Source organism: Loxodonta africana, chromosome 13 (assembly GCF_030014295.1).
Source record: "Loxodonta africana isolate mLoxAfr1 chromosome 13, mLoxAfr1.hap2, whole genome shotgun sequence".
NCBI lineage: Eukaryota > Metazoa > Chordata > Mammalia > Proboscidea > Elephantidae > Loxodonta > Loxodonta africana.
This window is the reverse complement of record NC_087354.1, coordinates 76,317,860-76,334,195: the sequence shown is the minus strand read 5'-3', so window position 1 is coordinate 76,334,195 and position 16,336 is coordinate 76,317,860. Positions and strand designations below refer to the sequence as shown.

The 16,336-nt window shown below is 39.3% G+C and overlaps 1 protein-coding gene and 1 pseudogene across 25 annotated transcripts in view; one reads left to right on the top strand and one right to left on the bottom strand.

The window, feature by feature from the left end:
- Positions 1-16,336, top strand: part of LOC111752668 (collagen alpha-1(VII) chain-like) — a 74,533-nt gene that overhangs the window by 2,897 nt on the left and 55,300 nt on the right. For 20 of the 25 annotated variants that reach the window (XM_064267615.1, XM_064267614.1, XM_064267611.1 and 17 more), the window contains exons 2-3: positions 3,336-3,406; positions 11,493-11,565. The exons of 2 other annotated variants lie outside the window; for them this stretch is intronic. The gene's annotated coding sequence lies outside the window, so the exon portion shown is untranslated. Of the gene's footprint in view, positions 1-3,335; positions 3,407-11,492; positions 11,566-13,080; positions 14,913-16,336 lie in introns of those variants that run through there. 3 more of the 25 variants (XM_064267618.1, XM_064267613.1, XM_064267600.1) reach the window with 3 other exon arrangements.
- The window catches only part of LOC104846599 (toll-like receptor 2), a 32,518-nt pseudogene continuing 27,702 nt past the window's right edge, over positions 11,521-16,336 (bottom strand).

The window sequence follows — 16,336 nt, the reverse complement described above, 5'->3', positions numbered from 1 at the left end:
AATACCAAATAAAGCCATAGCAGCTTGATGCTGAGATACTGAGTGTAGTTCCAAGGGAAGGAGCTTGGCAACGCCACTCTTGCTCTTGGAGTATGCTGCCTAATTAACAGCTCGCTGGAAAACACACGCCGAACGCTATTTTTGCTTCGCTTTTCACCTTTTTCGTAAAAGGGAAAATCCTCTTTGGTTTTCTTTCGGTTAACGAAAACAGGTCTTTTGTAAAAGTCAAGTGGCATAAAGCGAACTTTCAAAAAGCGGGGGATACCTGTATTTCCCAAAATCTGCTTCCAGTCCACAAGTCTGTGCTTTCCTGCATTCAAATAACTCGACGATCATTATCTAAACCAAGAACAACAGGCTTGTGCCTGAAGGAGTAAATAAGGATACCAAAAACCAAACCCATTGCTGTCAAGTTGATTTCAGTTCATAGCAATAGTACCAGAGATAATATTTTGTCCCAATCCTGTTTAACTTCTGTAACTGACAACTAAGGTTAAAAACACTATTGTATTCTTTCAAATAGCTAATAGTATTAGATCTCAAAAGTTTTTTGTATGTTTGTGTGTTTTGTTTTTAATGATATAGTTCCTAAAGAAATCGAAGAACTAGAAAAGTTAGCTGCTGTGTCAGACTTTCTATAATGTTCAGGTTATAAAAACAATATGGAGTCATCCCTCGGTATCCGCGGGGATTGGTTCCAGGATCCCCCACACCAAAATCAGCAGATGCTCAATTTCCTTACATAAAACAGTGCATCATTTGCATATAATCCAAGCACATCCTCCTGTATACTTTAAATCATCTCTAGATTACTTATAATACCTAATACAATATAAATGCTGTGTAAATAGTTGTTCTACTGTATTGTTGTGGTGTGAATTCAGCTCGGCACACAACAAATTCAAGTTTTGTTTTTTGGAACTTTCTTTTTTTCCCAAATATTTTCCCTCCACAGTTGGTTGACTCCACAAACACAGAACCCGAGGATATGGAGGCCCGGCTGTAGTATCACCTGGGGATTTGGTCTGAAGAAGAGATAATAGAAAATGAAATTAGCCCTGACAGCACAAAAGTGGTGGTGTTCATAGCAAAGAGGCTCAAGAAAAGACCGAGTGAACAGAAAAGTAACAAAGCCCCACAGGAGGCATCATGACGGTTTATGTGATGCAGAAATCCTTAAAATAGTCTGGCTTTGCCGTACCTTTCCTATTTCTCTAGAGACTGCGCTCACTAAAAAGAAAGTCTCTAAAGAACAATCGAAACCATTTTGTCAATAACCAATCGTCAGTGATGCAGTTTTGTTTCTCAAGGTTGTGGTGGGTTTTGCCCCTTCAGCAACTTTTCCTAGCACCGACATCCCTCTCATCATGAAAGATCTGGGCTCCTGTTGGTACCTCTAGTTTGGAATCCAGGCCTTTCCGGTGCCCTGCTCCTTCCCTACTTCTCCAAGTAAGTGATTTGAAACACAAACAGTTTCAGTTTGGTTTTCTTCATTGCCACAGGCAGTGAGCAATATTTATAAGGGAAATAAACTTATTTGTTTTTATCTTCATTTCGTCTTCACAGATTGAGGTATGAAGTGGAGGAAGCATTCTTACTCCTCCTTCACATGAGAAAACTTTATGCAAATGGTAAATGACCTAACTGGGATTGGAAACCAGAATTTTTTTACCCTAAATTCAGGATTTTTTCTCGTACCTGATTCCACATCCCTAATCCTCTTTACAGGTTCAAGTATTACCCTGCCTTAATCAATAGTGGTGAATGTGGCCTTGAGAGGGTGGATTTCTATGCCATGTGGAGTTAGCTTTTCTATCTAGTTTACTATGTGAATATTTCTTTCTGTCCCTTACACTCAGGCTCTCCAGCTGCTTGAAAAGACTTTACTTTTTGTTAATCCAAAATCACCACCTTTTTTCTTGTGATTTCTCAGACGCTTGAGAAAACATCTTTCCATCTAGTCCTCCCCACCCCACCTCCGGAACTAAAAACCTCTATTATTTCTCTACTTCTCTATTTGAACTTTAAGTTATTGCTTTGTAATCCTGAAGTAATTAGAATACTCTGGCAACATCATGTAGAAATAATTTATTTACCCTTAAATTAAATATGCAGTAGTAACTGTCTTTTATATACAGTAAAGGTAATTCTACACTCTTACCAAAGGTATTAACACCTCCCTCCCAGGCCCGGTGCTTATATTCATTTAGTTCTTAACAGTTTTCAAAGCACTTTCACATGTATTTTCTCATCCAAATCCCACAATACCACATGAAATAAATAGCTCAAATATAATTATCCCCTTAGTTCAAGTGGGAACCCTGGTGGCACAATAGGTAAAAGATTGGCTGCTAACCACAAGGCCAGCAGTTCAAATCCACCAGCTGTTCTTTCGAAACCCTCTGGGGCAGTTCTGTTCTATAGGGTTGCTATTAGAACTGACTCGAGAGCAACGGGTTTGGTTATTTTGGTTTAGTTCAAGTGATTACAGGACTTGTCTGGCCACATGGCTCATAGCTAACAAGTAGCAAATCCAAGGTTAGACTCCAAGCTTTCTTATTCCTATCTGGTCAGGCTTCTTTTCAGTTCAATGTAAGACCCACCCTAAAAATAAAACCTAAAAATTAAAAAAAAAATTATAAAATGAACACAGAAAATGAAAGATATTTGGGAAAAGGCTGTCTCTCATGGTATACATCTATAATTTTGAGCATCTGACCAAAATTCTAAAAGTTCTTCAAAAACATGGGCTGTGCCTTTTTCACCAAAGTGTTTTTTAATAGTTAAAACAATATGAACTGTATCAGTGTCATAGCACTGAACACTCTGTTAAAAGTGAAAGCAAAGAGTTTTACTGGAGGATTGGAACAGCTTGAGCTGGGGGACACAATGTAATGCCAGATCACAAAAATGTTCCCACCTTCTGAGGGAGAAGTTAGCTTTTTTTTTTTTTGAGCTTTTTATTTATTTATTTATTTATTGGTATGCTATGATAACCTTATAGATGTTCCTGGGTCTTTAATATGACCATTGTTGTTAGCTGCCATTGGGTTGGCCCCTGACCTGTGGTGCTTCCTGGTCTTGTGCTTTTTACCCTGGATTTCAGGGTAATGGTATTATTAAATATTCAAACTTTTTTTTTTTATAATTTTTATTGTGCATTAAGTGAAAGTTTGCAAATCAAGTCAGTCTCCTACATAAAAACTTGTATATACTTTACTGTATACTCCCAATTACTCCCCCCAATGAGACAGCCTATTCTCTCCCTCCACACTCTCTTTTCGTGTCCATTTTGCCAGCTTCTAACCCCCTCTACCCTCTCATCTCCCCTCCAGGCAGGAGATGCCAACAAAGTCTCAAGTGTCCACCTGATCCAAGAAGCTCACTCCTCACCAGCATTCAAGAGGTTAGCTTTTTATACAGAATAATGGGAAAGGGAGTACATGAACCATAATCACAGGGACTTAGGAGTACCTGTGGATACAAAACAATTGCAAGTTAAAATTTTTCAAGGTTAGCTGATCTGTTTTCTAACACAGAGTTCCTGAATCCAACCTAGCAAGTGATTTTCTGAAATGCCTACATATACATTCTTCCAGGGGCGTGTTGTGCAAGCATTCTCCGAAAACCATCTTTTGTGAGTGTGTGTGTATGTGCTCAGTTCTCTTTACCTCTTACAACTGAGTACATGGGTCATAGGGTAGAGGGTATGACATGCCCTCTGTGCCCCCCAACACACACCTGCACACAGGATGGTGGTGTCTGCAGCACCACAGGTCATGCAGGGTATGGGAGAAGGGAAGGTTCACACACAGATAGATACCCACAGTGGGAACCAGATAGAGATGACATTTGAATATATACAGCTGTATGTGAGGCACCCCCAGGTCCCCACCTCAACCATCTTCCCTTGCCATCCCCAAGGCAGGGTGAACTTATTGCTTTGAGAGAGCCACCTGGAGTGCTTCTCTGCCAGGCACCCTCCCTCTCCCGCCTGCCTCCATTTTGGCACATCTGCAAGACACACGGCAGCAAGAGTAGACACCCTCCCTGCCAGGATTCTGTGGCTTGGGGTTCAGGAAGGGAGGAGGAGACTTCATCCTTCCCCTTTCCCTTAACCCTTTCCAAACCCCTGCCAAGCCCACTCCCGCCAGAACCCATCTCTGCCCCCAAACAGAGCGAGACTATCTCGATAAACATTTCCTGACAAATATTTCTCCACAAACACATTATTCCTTCCTTCATTGTTTGTTAAACGTGGTTAAAGTTTCACAAGAAGTTACAGACCATAAGGCTCTAAATCACGGGTTCTAAGGACAAGCTAAAGTTTAATTCAAAAATGGAGTTTTGATTCAGGTTTGGGCCAGTCCTTTGAATCATGCCAAGCACCTCAGTTTTAGAGCACTCTCACACATCAGTCAAAAACCACTTACTATCTGCTGTAATCCCTTACTATTTCACAAATCTTTTTACCCAAATATTCCTCAAAATTTCTCTGAGGGGGGGCCAAGATGGCGGAATAGCCAGACACTTCCGCCAATCCCCCTTACAACAAAGACCTGAAAAAACAAGTGAAATGATTATATTTATGACAAGCTAGGAGCCCTGAACATCAAAGGCAAAGTTAGAAAATGGACTGAGTGGCACCAGGGGGAGAGACAGTTCAGAAGTGAAGAGGAGTTAAAAAACCTGAATCACCAGGATCCTTCAGGCACCATTCCTGGGAATGGCTGCAGCAGGCTGGAAGTAGTGTTTGGATGCAGTTTCCTCAGGGAGAAACAGCCAGCCTCACAGCCTACTCACGTTTTCTGAACCAGAGAAGAACGGCGCTCTCGGCAAAAGCTAAGTACTGGGGTATGTTTTACCATGCCCCCAGCCCTGAAGCCAGCTTCAGTGGCTGCCAGTTTCTCTGGGCCTGAGATAGTTCTTGTTGAGTGTCCTGAGCCATTCTCCTGGCCTTGGAATAAATTCACGATTGAGGGAAAAGATAATTTGTGAGCTTCACTAACCGGGGGAGCTCAGCACGGAATCAGCTCCTGTCCAGGCATAAATAGTCCATGGACTTTGAATACCTATCCCCACTGCATGGACCTGTGTGGTCCTACTTCAAGAGAATAGGCCCTTCTTAGCAGACTGCAACTATTTCAGCTACACAGTGGAGAGTTGGGTGTTTGATATTTGACTCCACTTTGCCTATTAAACAGGGTTCTCACCTACCAACATCAGGGGCATAAGGACTGGTGACTCCACTCAGGTCCCCAGCCACCCGCAACAGGGGTCCCAGGATACCTGGTACATTCCAGTCCTTATAACCAAAAGCATTGGGTGTCCATGATCCATCTGCAGAACCCACCCACCTGTACACTCTAGGGAAAAGGGGCATGCTTTCCTCAGAGACACTTGGGGGACTGTTCTCAGCCCCCTGCCTTGCTCAGAGCATGACCCGCTGCTGCAACCAGATACTGGTACCTACACCAAACACCCCTGCCTCCCTAAGGCTGGAGGACAGAGCCTGTACCACACACTTCATGACCAGCTATCTGGCCACCTGAGCTGAATCCACACAAGAAAAGTGAATGGACTCATATACCTGATAACAGCTCTAGCCATCTGGTGACAGGACATCAGAGCCCCAAAGGTGAAAATAATCAAGCTAGCCCACTCAACCCGTGTGGGCATATCAAAACAAAACAAAGCAAGAAACTAGGATATAGTAAGAAAACATAAACTAATACAATAACTTGTAGATAGCTCGGAGACTACAGTCATTATCAAACCACATAAAGAAACAAACCATGATCGCTTCAACAGTCTCTCAAAAGAGAGAATCAAAGGATCTTCTGGATGAAGGTGCATTCCTGGAATTACCAGATGCAGAATTCAAAAGATTAATATACAGAAGTCTTCAAGACATAAGGAAGGAGATCAGGCAAGACGCAGAACAAGCTGAAGAACATACAGATAAAACAGTTGAAGAAATTAAAAAGGTTCTTCAAGAACATAATGAAAAATTTAATAAGCTGCAAGAATCCACAGAGAGACAGCAATCAGAAATTCAGAAGATTAACAATAAAACTACAGAATTAGACAACTCAATAGAAAGTCAGAGGAGCAGAATTGAGCAAGTGGAAGGCAGAATTGGTAACCTTAAAGATAAAGCACTTGGCACCAATACATTTGAAGAAAAACCAGATAAAAGAAGCAAAAAAAGAAGAAGAAACGTTAAGAATCATGTGGGACTCTATCAAGAGAAATAACCTACGAGTGACTGGAGTACCAGAACAGGGAGGGATAACAGAAAATGCAGAGAGAATTGTTGAAGATTTTTTGGCAGAAAACTTCCCTCATCTCGTGAAAGATGAGAAGATATCTATCCAAGATGCTTATCAAACTCCACATAAGGTAGATTTTAAAAGAAAGTCAGCAAGACCTATTACAATCAAACTTGCCAAAACCAAAGATAGAGAATTTTAAGAGCAGCTAGAAATAAATCAAAAGTCACCTACAAAGGAGAGTCAATAAGAATAAGCTCAGACTACTCAGCAGAAACCATGCAGGCGAGAAGCCAATGGGATGACATATATGAGCATTGAAGGAAAAAAATTGCCAGCCAAGAATCATATATCCAGCAAAACTGTCTCTCAAATATGCAGATGAGATTAGGACATTTCCAGATAAACAGAATTTTAGGGAATTCGTAAAGACCAAACCAAAACTACAAGAAATACTGAAGGGAGTTCTTTGGTTAGAAAACCAATAATATCAGATATCAACCCAGACAGGGAACTCACAAAAATAAATCAAGATTAAAAAACGCTCAAAACAGGGAAACAACGATGTTATTATGTAAAAGAATACAACATGAAAACAATAAAGAGGGACTAATTATTTTTTTTAAGAAATCTAGTCATAGATCCTTCATATGGACAGGAATACAAGGCGATAGAAAGAAATAAAAGTTAGGTTTAAACTTAGAAAAATAGGGGTAAATAATAAGATAACCACAAAGAAGACTAACAATCCTACTCATCAAAATAAAATACAAGAAAAAAATAGACTCAGCAGAAACCAAATAAAGTACAATGAAAAATAGAAAAGACAATAAACTACTCAGCACAAAATAATTAAGTGGGAAAAAGAAACTGTCAACAAAACACAAAAAAAGACATCAAAGTGACACCACTAAACTCATCCAAATCCACTGCCACCGAGTCAATTTCAACTCATAGCAACCCTATAGGACAGAGTAGAACTGCCCTGTAGAGTTTCCAAGGAGCACCTGGTGGATTTGAACTGCGAACCTATTGGTTAGCAGCCATAGCACTTAACCACTACGCCACCAGGGTTTCCACTAAACTCATACCTATCCATAATTACACAGAATGTTAATGGACTAAATGCACCAATAAAGAGACAGAGTGGCAGAATGGATTAAAAAACACAATCCATCTATATGCTGCCTACAAGAGGCACACCTTAGAGACACAAACTAAAACTTAAAGGATGGAAAAAAATACATCAAACAAACAGCAATCAAAAAAAGAGCAGGAGTGACAATATTAATTTCTGACAAAATAGACTTTAAAGTTAAATCCACCACAAAGGATAAGGAAGGACACTGTATAATGATTAAAGGGACAATATACCAGGAGGATATAACCATATTAAATATTTATACATCCAGTGACAGGGCTGCAAGATACATAAACTCTACCAGCATTGAAAAGTGAGATAGCTCCACAATTACAGTAGGAGACTTCAACAAACCCCTTTTGGTGAAGGACAGGACATCCAGGAAGAAGCTCAATAAATTCACAGATCTAAATACCACAGTCAACCAACTTGACCTCATAGACATATACAGAACACTCCACCTAACAGCTGCAAAGTATACTTTCTTTTCTAGTGCACATGGAACATTCTGTAGAATACACCACATATTAGGTCATGAAGCATGCCTTTGCAGAATCCAAAACATCAAAATATTACAAAGCATCATTTCTGACCATAAGGCCATAAAAGTAGGAATCAATAACAGGAAAAGCAGGGAAAAGAAACCAAACACTTGGAAACCGAACAGGACCCTGCTCAAAAAAGACTGGTTATAGAAGAAATTAAGGATAGAATAAAAAAAGAAATGATAGAATCCAATGAGAATGAAAAAAAATCCTATCAGAACCTTTGGGACTCAGTGAAAGCAGTGCTCAATTTATATCAATAAACACACACATAGAAAAAGAAGAAAGGGCCAAAAACAAAGAATTATCCGTACAACTCAAACAAGTAGAAGAGGGACAAAAGAAACCCTCAGGTACCGGAAGAAAGCAAATAATAAAAATTAGAGCAGAATTAAATGAGATGGAAAACAATTGAAAGAATTAACAAGACCAAAAGCTGGTTCTTTGAAAAAAATAACAAAATTGATAAACCATTGGCCAAACTGACAAAAGAAAACCAGGATAGGAAGCAAATAATCCCAGTAAGAAAGGAGATGGGCGATATTACAACAGACCCAACTGAAATTAAAAGAATCATATCAGATTACTATGAAAAATTGTACTCTTAACAAATTTGAAAGCCTAGAAGAAATGGATGAATTACTAGAAACACACTACCCACCTAACACACAAACAGAGGTAGAACAACTAAATAGACCCATAACAAAAGAAGAGATTGAAAAGGTAATCGAAAAACTCCCAAGAAAAAAAAAACCCTTGCCCGGATGGCTTCACTGCAGAGTTCTACCAAATTTTCAGAGACCACCACTACTAAGGTATTTCAGAACATAGAAAAGGATGGAATACTCTCAAAGTCATTCTATGAAGCCAGCATATCCATGATACCAAAACCAGGTAAAGAAACCACAAAAAAAGAATTACAGACCTATATCCCTCATGAAGTTAGATGCAAAAATCCTCAACAAAATTCTAGCCAATAGAATTCAACAACACATCAAGATAATAATTCACCTTGACCAAGTGAGATTCATACCAGGTATGCAGGGATGGTTCAATATTAGAAAAAAAGGTAATCCATCAAAAGACAAGAATCACATGATTTTAACAATTGATGCAGAAAAGGCATTTGACAAAGTTCAACACCCATTTATGATAACTCTCAGCAAAATAGGAATATAAGGAAAATTCCTAAACATTATAAACGGCATTTATACAAAGCCAACGGCCAACATCATCCTAAATGGAGAGAGTCTAAAAGCAGACGAGGACGCCCTTTATCACCACTCTTTTTCAACATTGTGCTGGAGGTCCTAGCCAGAGCAATTAGGCTAGATAAAGAAATAAAGGGCATCCAGATTGGTAAGGAAGAAGTGAAAATATCTCTGTTTGCAGATGACATGATCTTAAACACAGAATACCCTAAAGAATCCTCAAGAAAACTACTGAAACTAATAGAACAGTTCAGCAGAGCATCAGGATACAAGATAAACATACAAAAATCAGCTGGATTCCTCTACGCCAACAAAAAGAACATCAAAGAGAAAATCACCAATCAGTACCATTTACAGTAGCCCACAAGAAGATAAAATACTTAGGAATAAATCTTACCAGACACTACTGCAAGAAACCAAAAGAGTCCTACATAAGTGAAAAAACATACCTTGCTCATGGATAGGAAGACTTTGCATTGTAAAAATGTCAACCCTACCAAAAGCGACCTATAGATACAATGCAATGCCGATCCAAATTCCAACGTCATTTTTTAATGAAATGGAGAAACAAATCACCAACATCATATGGAAGGGAAAGAGGCCCCGGATAAGTAAAGCATTACTGAAAAAGAAGAGCAAAGTGGGAGACTTCACTCTACCTGATTTTAGAACCTATTATACTGCCACAGTAGTCAAAACAGCCTGGTACTGGTACAACAACAGGCACATAGACCAATGGAACAGAACTGAGAATCCAGACATAAATCCATTCACAGATGAGCAGCTGATATTTGACAAAGGCCCAAAGTCTCTTAAATGGGGAAAAGACAGTCTTTTTTACAAATGGTGCTGGTATAACTGGATATCCATCTGTAAAAAAATGACAGAAGACCCATACCTCACATCATGCACAAAAACCAACTCAAAATGGATCAAAGACCTAAATATAAAATCTAAAACAATAAAAATCATGGAAGAAAAAATAGAGACAATGCTAGGAGCCCTAATACATGGCATAAACAGTATACAGAACATTAGTAACAATGCAGAAGAGAAACCAGATAACTGGGAGCTCCTAAAAATCAAACACCTATGTTCATCCAAAGACTTCACCAAAAGAGTAATAAAACGATTCCTACAGACTGGGAAAAAGTTTTTAGCTATGACATTTCTGATCAGCATCTGATCTCTAAAATCTACATGATACTGCAAAAACTCAACTACAAAAAGACAAATAACCCAATTAAAAATGGGCAAAGGATATGAACAGGCACTTCACCAAAGAAGACATACGGGTAGCTAACAGATACATGAGGAAATGCTCATGATCATTAGCCATTAGAGAAATGCAAATGAAAACTACAAAGAGATTCCATCTCACTCCAACAAGGCTGGCATTAATCCAAAAACACAAAATAATAAATGTTGGAGAGATTGTGGAGAGACTGGAACACTTACACACTGCTGGTGGGAATGTAAAATGGTAGAACCATTTTGGAAATTGATTTGGCGTTTCCTTAAAAACTAGAAATAGAACTACCATACACTCCAGCAATCCCACTCCTTGGACTACATCCTAGAAAATAAGAGCCTTTACACGAACAGATACATTCACACCCATGTTCACTGTAGCACTGTTACAATAGCAAAAAGATGGAAGTAACCAAGGTGCCCATCAACAGATGAATGGATAAATAAATTATGTTATATTCACACAATGGTATAATACCCAATGATATAGAACAATGATGAATCTGAGAAATATTCCATAACATGGAGGAATTTGGAAGGCATTATGCTGAGTGAAATTAGTTGCAAAAGGACAAATATTTGTAAGAACTTGAGAAATAGTTTAAACAGAGAAGAAAATATTCTTTGATGGTTATGAGAGGTGGGAGGGAAGGAGGGAGGGAGAGGGATTTTCAGTAATTAGATAGTAGATAAGAACTATTTTAGATGCCAACTATGTTGGCATCTCCTGTCTCTAGAGGAGATGAGAGGGCAGAGGGGGTCAGAAGCTGGCCGAGTGGACACGAGAAGAGAGAGTGGAGGGAAGGAGTGTGCTGTCTCACTAGGGGGAGAGCAATTAGGGGTATATAGCAAGGTGTGTATAAACTTTTGTATGAAAGACTGACTTGATTTGTAAATTTTCACTTAAAGTACAATAAAAATTAAAAAAAAATTTTCTACTCTGAACAGATTCCAGTAACAGCTGTAATTTTTGAAGAACAGCACTTATTACTGCCTATGCAAATTAACAATAGCAAAATTCTAAACCAACATAGAACCAAGTTTTGAAAACTGAGATTATTTCCTTTTACAGATAATTTGCTTTTGAAAATTAGAATTATTCAACTCAAACCTTGCTGCTGAGCTTCATCATTGGGCCACTCCAGGTAGGTCTTGGTGTTCATGATCTTCTGTAGTTTACAGAACCTCTGGGGAATGGTTTTCTTCTCAATGGGCTCCAGAAGAATGAGGATGGCACCATTATTGTTCCCATCAAAGAAACAAAAATGAGTGATATTCAGTTCAAACTTGAACCACTCTACAGAGTTTTCAGAAAACATAAAGGCAGTTTTGTGACTCTTCTTAATGGAGTCAGTGATATTGTCAATAATCCACTTGCCACTTGTGAAGACACAACTTAAAGGCGGGGGGGAGCTCCAAGTTCTCCAGCTCCTGGACCATAAGGTTCTCCACCCAGTAGGAATCCCTTTCACTATAAGAAATAAAGGTGTCATAACAGAAGTCCCTGTTGGGTGCTTTTCTTGGGCTTCCTTTCAGCCTAGAGCCAGGCCCACACCATTTTCATGTACCACAGCCCATGGGGAAACCCTGGTGGTGTAGTGGTTAAGTGCTACAGCTGCTAACCAAAGGGTTGGCAGTTCAAATCCGTCAGGCGCTCCTTAGAAACTCTATGGGGCAGTTCTACTCTGTCCTATAGGGTCGCTATGAGTCGGAATCGACTCGACAGCAGTGGGTTTTTTTTTTTTTTTTTTACATCCCATGGAAACAGTGGCTCAGAGTCCCCATGAGCAGGATAAGCAGAAGAAGGGCACAGCACGCGGCAGACACCAAGGCTGCCCTGTGGCACTCAGCAGCCAAGAGGCATGTGTCCTGAACTCGCTAGCCCTGCATGTGGGATGGAGAGTCACAAAAGTAGTTTTCTGGCCAGTTGACCAAGACCTTGGTCAGTGCTTCCTGCTTCTGAGTGAAGATGGAAATTCACAGGAGCAAAGTAGTGAGTTTCTGAGAAGAATCAAGCTGCTCTTAAAAAAAAAAAGGTTATTATAATATTTTTCTGCTTACTCTCAACGTCATTACTTTGGGTGAAAAGGTGGAATCCGGCAGGTTCTTCAACATATCTAGAAATGTAAAGTTTTTTTAGTTGTGACAAAATTAAAGATTATATTGATAATGAGTCAGAATTGGCTACACACAACAGGTTTCTTGTTTTTATATTGCTGGTGTCTGGGGAACACTTTGGGTAAAACTGTATTTCTGTTGGATAAATTCAAATATGTCACATTTTCTGGCCCCTAAAGAACCAGGCATGTACTAACCAACATCAAGGCTAGCCAGGGCTTTCTAGAGTAAGCAACATTTTCTGAAGCTTGTGATGATTTTTGTCTTAAAATCAAGGTATATAGGGAATGCCAACCATTCTTATTAACTGAATGTTTCAGTTATCCTTCACTATCAAATTTTTGCTGAGATCTCAGTATCCTGGCGATTTTAAATGTGACTTTTAACTGTGAATATCTTTAGTTAATATAAAAGGAAAGACACATCTTTAAGGTATATCATCATGGAAAATTTCCATAGCTATATTCTGTGTTTATTATAATTTCCATTGGGCCTGGTCTGTTAATGGAATCTCAGCCATCCTATTTTCTATTTCCCTGAAGCACACATTCTTCCAGCTCAACCTCCAACATCTGATTTGTAAATCCTACTGTCTTATTAAGGAGCCCTGGTGATGCAACTGTTAAGCGCTGGGCTGCTGAACTAAAGGTTGACGGTTTGAACCTATCCAAAGGCCGTACAGGAGAAAGACTTGGAGATCTGCTTCTGTAAAGATTACAGCCAAAAAAAACCCTATCGGATAGTTCTACTCTGTCACATGGCGTCACCATGAGCCAAAATTGACTTGATGGCACCTAACAACAACATTGTTTTATTACTTCAACTTGTCTTAATGTTAGTTTTTTTTCACTATGGGCCTGTCTGTAAGGTTCTCTTCCTCTTATCTCATAGGAGGGGCAGTGTTTCTCACTTCCAAACATTTTTGGAAACTTGCAAGATCAATAAAAACCTCTCAAAGTAAGACTGCTTCATATGTCAACCCAGGTGACTGATCTTCTACGTTGAATTCAGCCTTCTTGGTTTATATCTCTGGGGATTAGAAACATCAATCTTAAGTTAACTCAGAACAGAAGGTCCAGAAAAGCCTTGTTTGTTTTTTGTTGTTGTAATTTAGAAAACTTATAATAATTTCAGGGATCTAAAATTTGAAAACAGAAAAAGATTCTTTGATGGACCATCGCCAAAGAAAAAGACCAAATCATGAGGATAATAAATGAGATAAGTTGTTGTAGGATTGGCCCAAATATGCAAGACTCTCATAGGCAAAGGAAATAATTTTCATCTGGTGCAAGAATTCTACTGGACTGCAGAAAAGGAGCTTCCAGCTTTACACACGTCTGCTGAACATAAATTTCACGAGGGCAGGGATTTTAGTCTTCTTTTTGCAATGAAGTGTCCCAAGCCTCCACGACATATTAGGCACTCAATTAATATTTGTTGAGTGACTGATTGACATGCCTTTTAAGAGTATAGGTTAGCAAACAATAGTTAGCTTACTTAGTGAAGAATGTCTGCCCTGAGTATTCTGCACTTTTAAAGAACTATCTAAGTATAGGGGATCGAATTGAGAACAGCAACTCAAAAGGTTAGAAAGGAAGCTTAAGGAGTAGAAAATTAGAACAAGTCCACGAGAGCCAAAGTTTGACCTTGAGTATTTCCCACTTGAATTTAGAGACTGTCTCAAGAACAGATCTGATGCGTTGAACACTAATGACAAAGACCAAACAAGTTGTGCAGTGACATCAAGGACATCATACATGAAGAAAGCAAAAGGTCATTAAAAAGACACAAAAGAAAGAAGAGACCAAAATGGGTGTCAGAAGAGACTCTGAAACTTACTCTTGAACATCCAGTAGCTAAAGCAAAAGAAAGAAATGATAAAGTAAAAGAGCTGAACAGAAGATTTCAAAGGGTGGCTGGAGAAGATAAAGTAAAGTATTATAATGAAATATGCAAAACCTGGAGATAGAAAATCAAAAGGGAAGAACATGCTTGGCATTTCTCAAGCTGAAAGAACTGAGGAAAAATTCAAGCCTCAAGTTGCAAGATTGAAGGATTCTATGGGGAAAATATTAAATGATGCAGGAAGCATCAAAAGAAGATGGAAGGAATACACAGAGTCACTATACCAAAAAGAATTGATCGACCTTCAAACATTTCAGGAGGTAGCATATGATCAAGAACCAATGATATTGAAGGAAGAAGTCCAAGCTGCACTGAAGGCATTGGCAAAAAACAAGGCTCCAGGAATTGATGGAATACCAATTGAGATGTTTCAACAAACAGATGCAGCTCTGAAAGCACACACTCATCGATGCCAAGGAATTTGGAAGACAGCTACCTGGCCAGCTGACTGGAAAAAAAAAAACTGGAAGAGATCCATATTTATGCCTATTCCCAAGAAAGATGATCCAACTGAATGCAGAAATTATCAAACAATATCATGAATATCACACGCAAGTAAAATTTTGCTGAAGATCATTCAAAAGCAGCTGCAGCCGTATATTCACAGGTTACGGTCAGAAATTCAGGCTGGTTTCAGAAGAGGACATGGAACCAGGGATATCATTGCTGATGGCGGATGGCTCCTGGCTGAAAGCAGAGAATACCAGAAAGATGTTTATCTGTGTTTTATTGACTATGCAAAGGCATTCAGTGGTGTGGATCATAACAAATTATGAATAACATTGCAAAGAATGAGAATTCCGGAACACTTAGTTGTGCTCATGAGGAACCTGTACATGGATCAAGAGGCATTCGTTCGAACAGGACAAGGGGATACTGTGTGGTTTAAAGTCAGGAAAGGTGTGCATCAGGGTTGTATTCTTTCACCATACGTGTTCAATCTGTATGGTGGGCAAATAATCCAAGAAACTGGACTATGTGAAGAACAACGAAGCATCAAGATTGGAGGAAGACTCATTAACAACCTGTGTTATGCAGATGACACAACCTCGCTTGCTGAAAAGGTGAAGAGGACTTGAAGCACTTACTGATGAAGATAATAGATCACAGCCTTTAGTATGGATTGCACCTCAGCATTAAGAAAACAAAAATCCTCACAACTGGACCAATAAGAAATATCATGATAAACGGAGAAAAGATTGAAGTTGTCAAGGATTCCACTTTACTTGGATCCACAATCAACACCCATGGAAGCAGCGGTCAAGAAATCAAAAAACACATTGCGTTGGGCAAATCTGCTGCAAAAGACCTCTTTAAAGTTTTAAAAAGCAAAGAGGTCACCTTAAGATTAACGTGCACCTGACCCAAGCCACAATGTTTTCAGTTGCCTCATATGCATGGGAAGCCTGGATGATGAATAAAGAAGACTGAAGAAGAATTGATGTCTTTGAATTTGTGGTTGTTGGCAAAGAATAATGAATCCATGGGCTGCCGAAAGAATGGACAAATCTGTCTTGGAAGAATTACAACCAGAATGCTCCTTGGAAGCAAGGATGGTGATACTATGTCTCACATACTTCCGACATGTTATCAGAAAGGATCAGTCCCTGGAGAAGGACATCATGCTTGGTAAAGTAAAGGTTCAGCAAAAAAGAGGAAAACCCTCAAAGAGATGGATTGACACAGTGGCTGCAACAATGGGCTTAAGGATAACAATGATTGTGAGGATGGCGTAGAACCGGGCAGTGTTTCCTTCTACTGTACACAGGATTGCTTTGAGTCAGAACCGACTTGATGGCACCTAACATGACAACGAAGGGGTCAGTGAGTTTATGTTAATGGTGGAGGAATAACTGGGAAAATGAGGGTGAGAAGAGCTGCTCAACTTGAAGA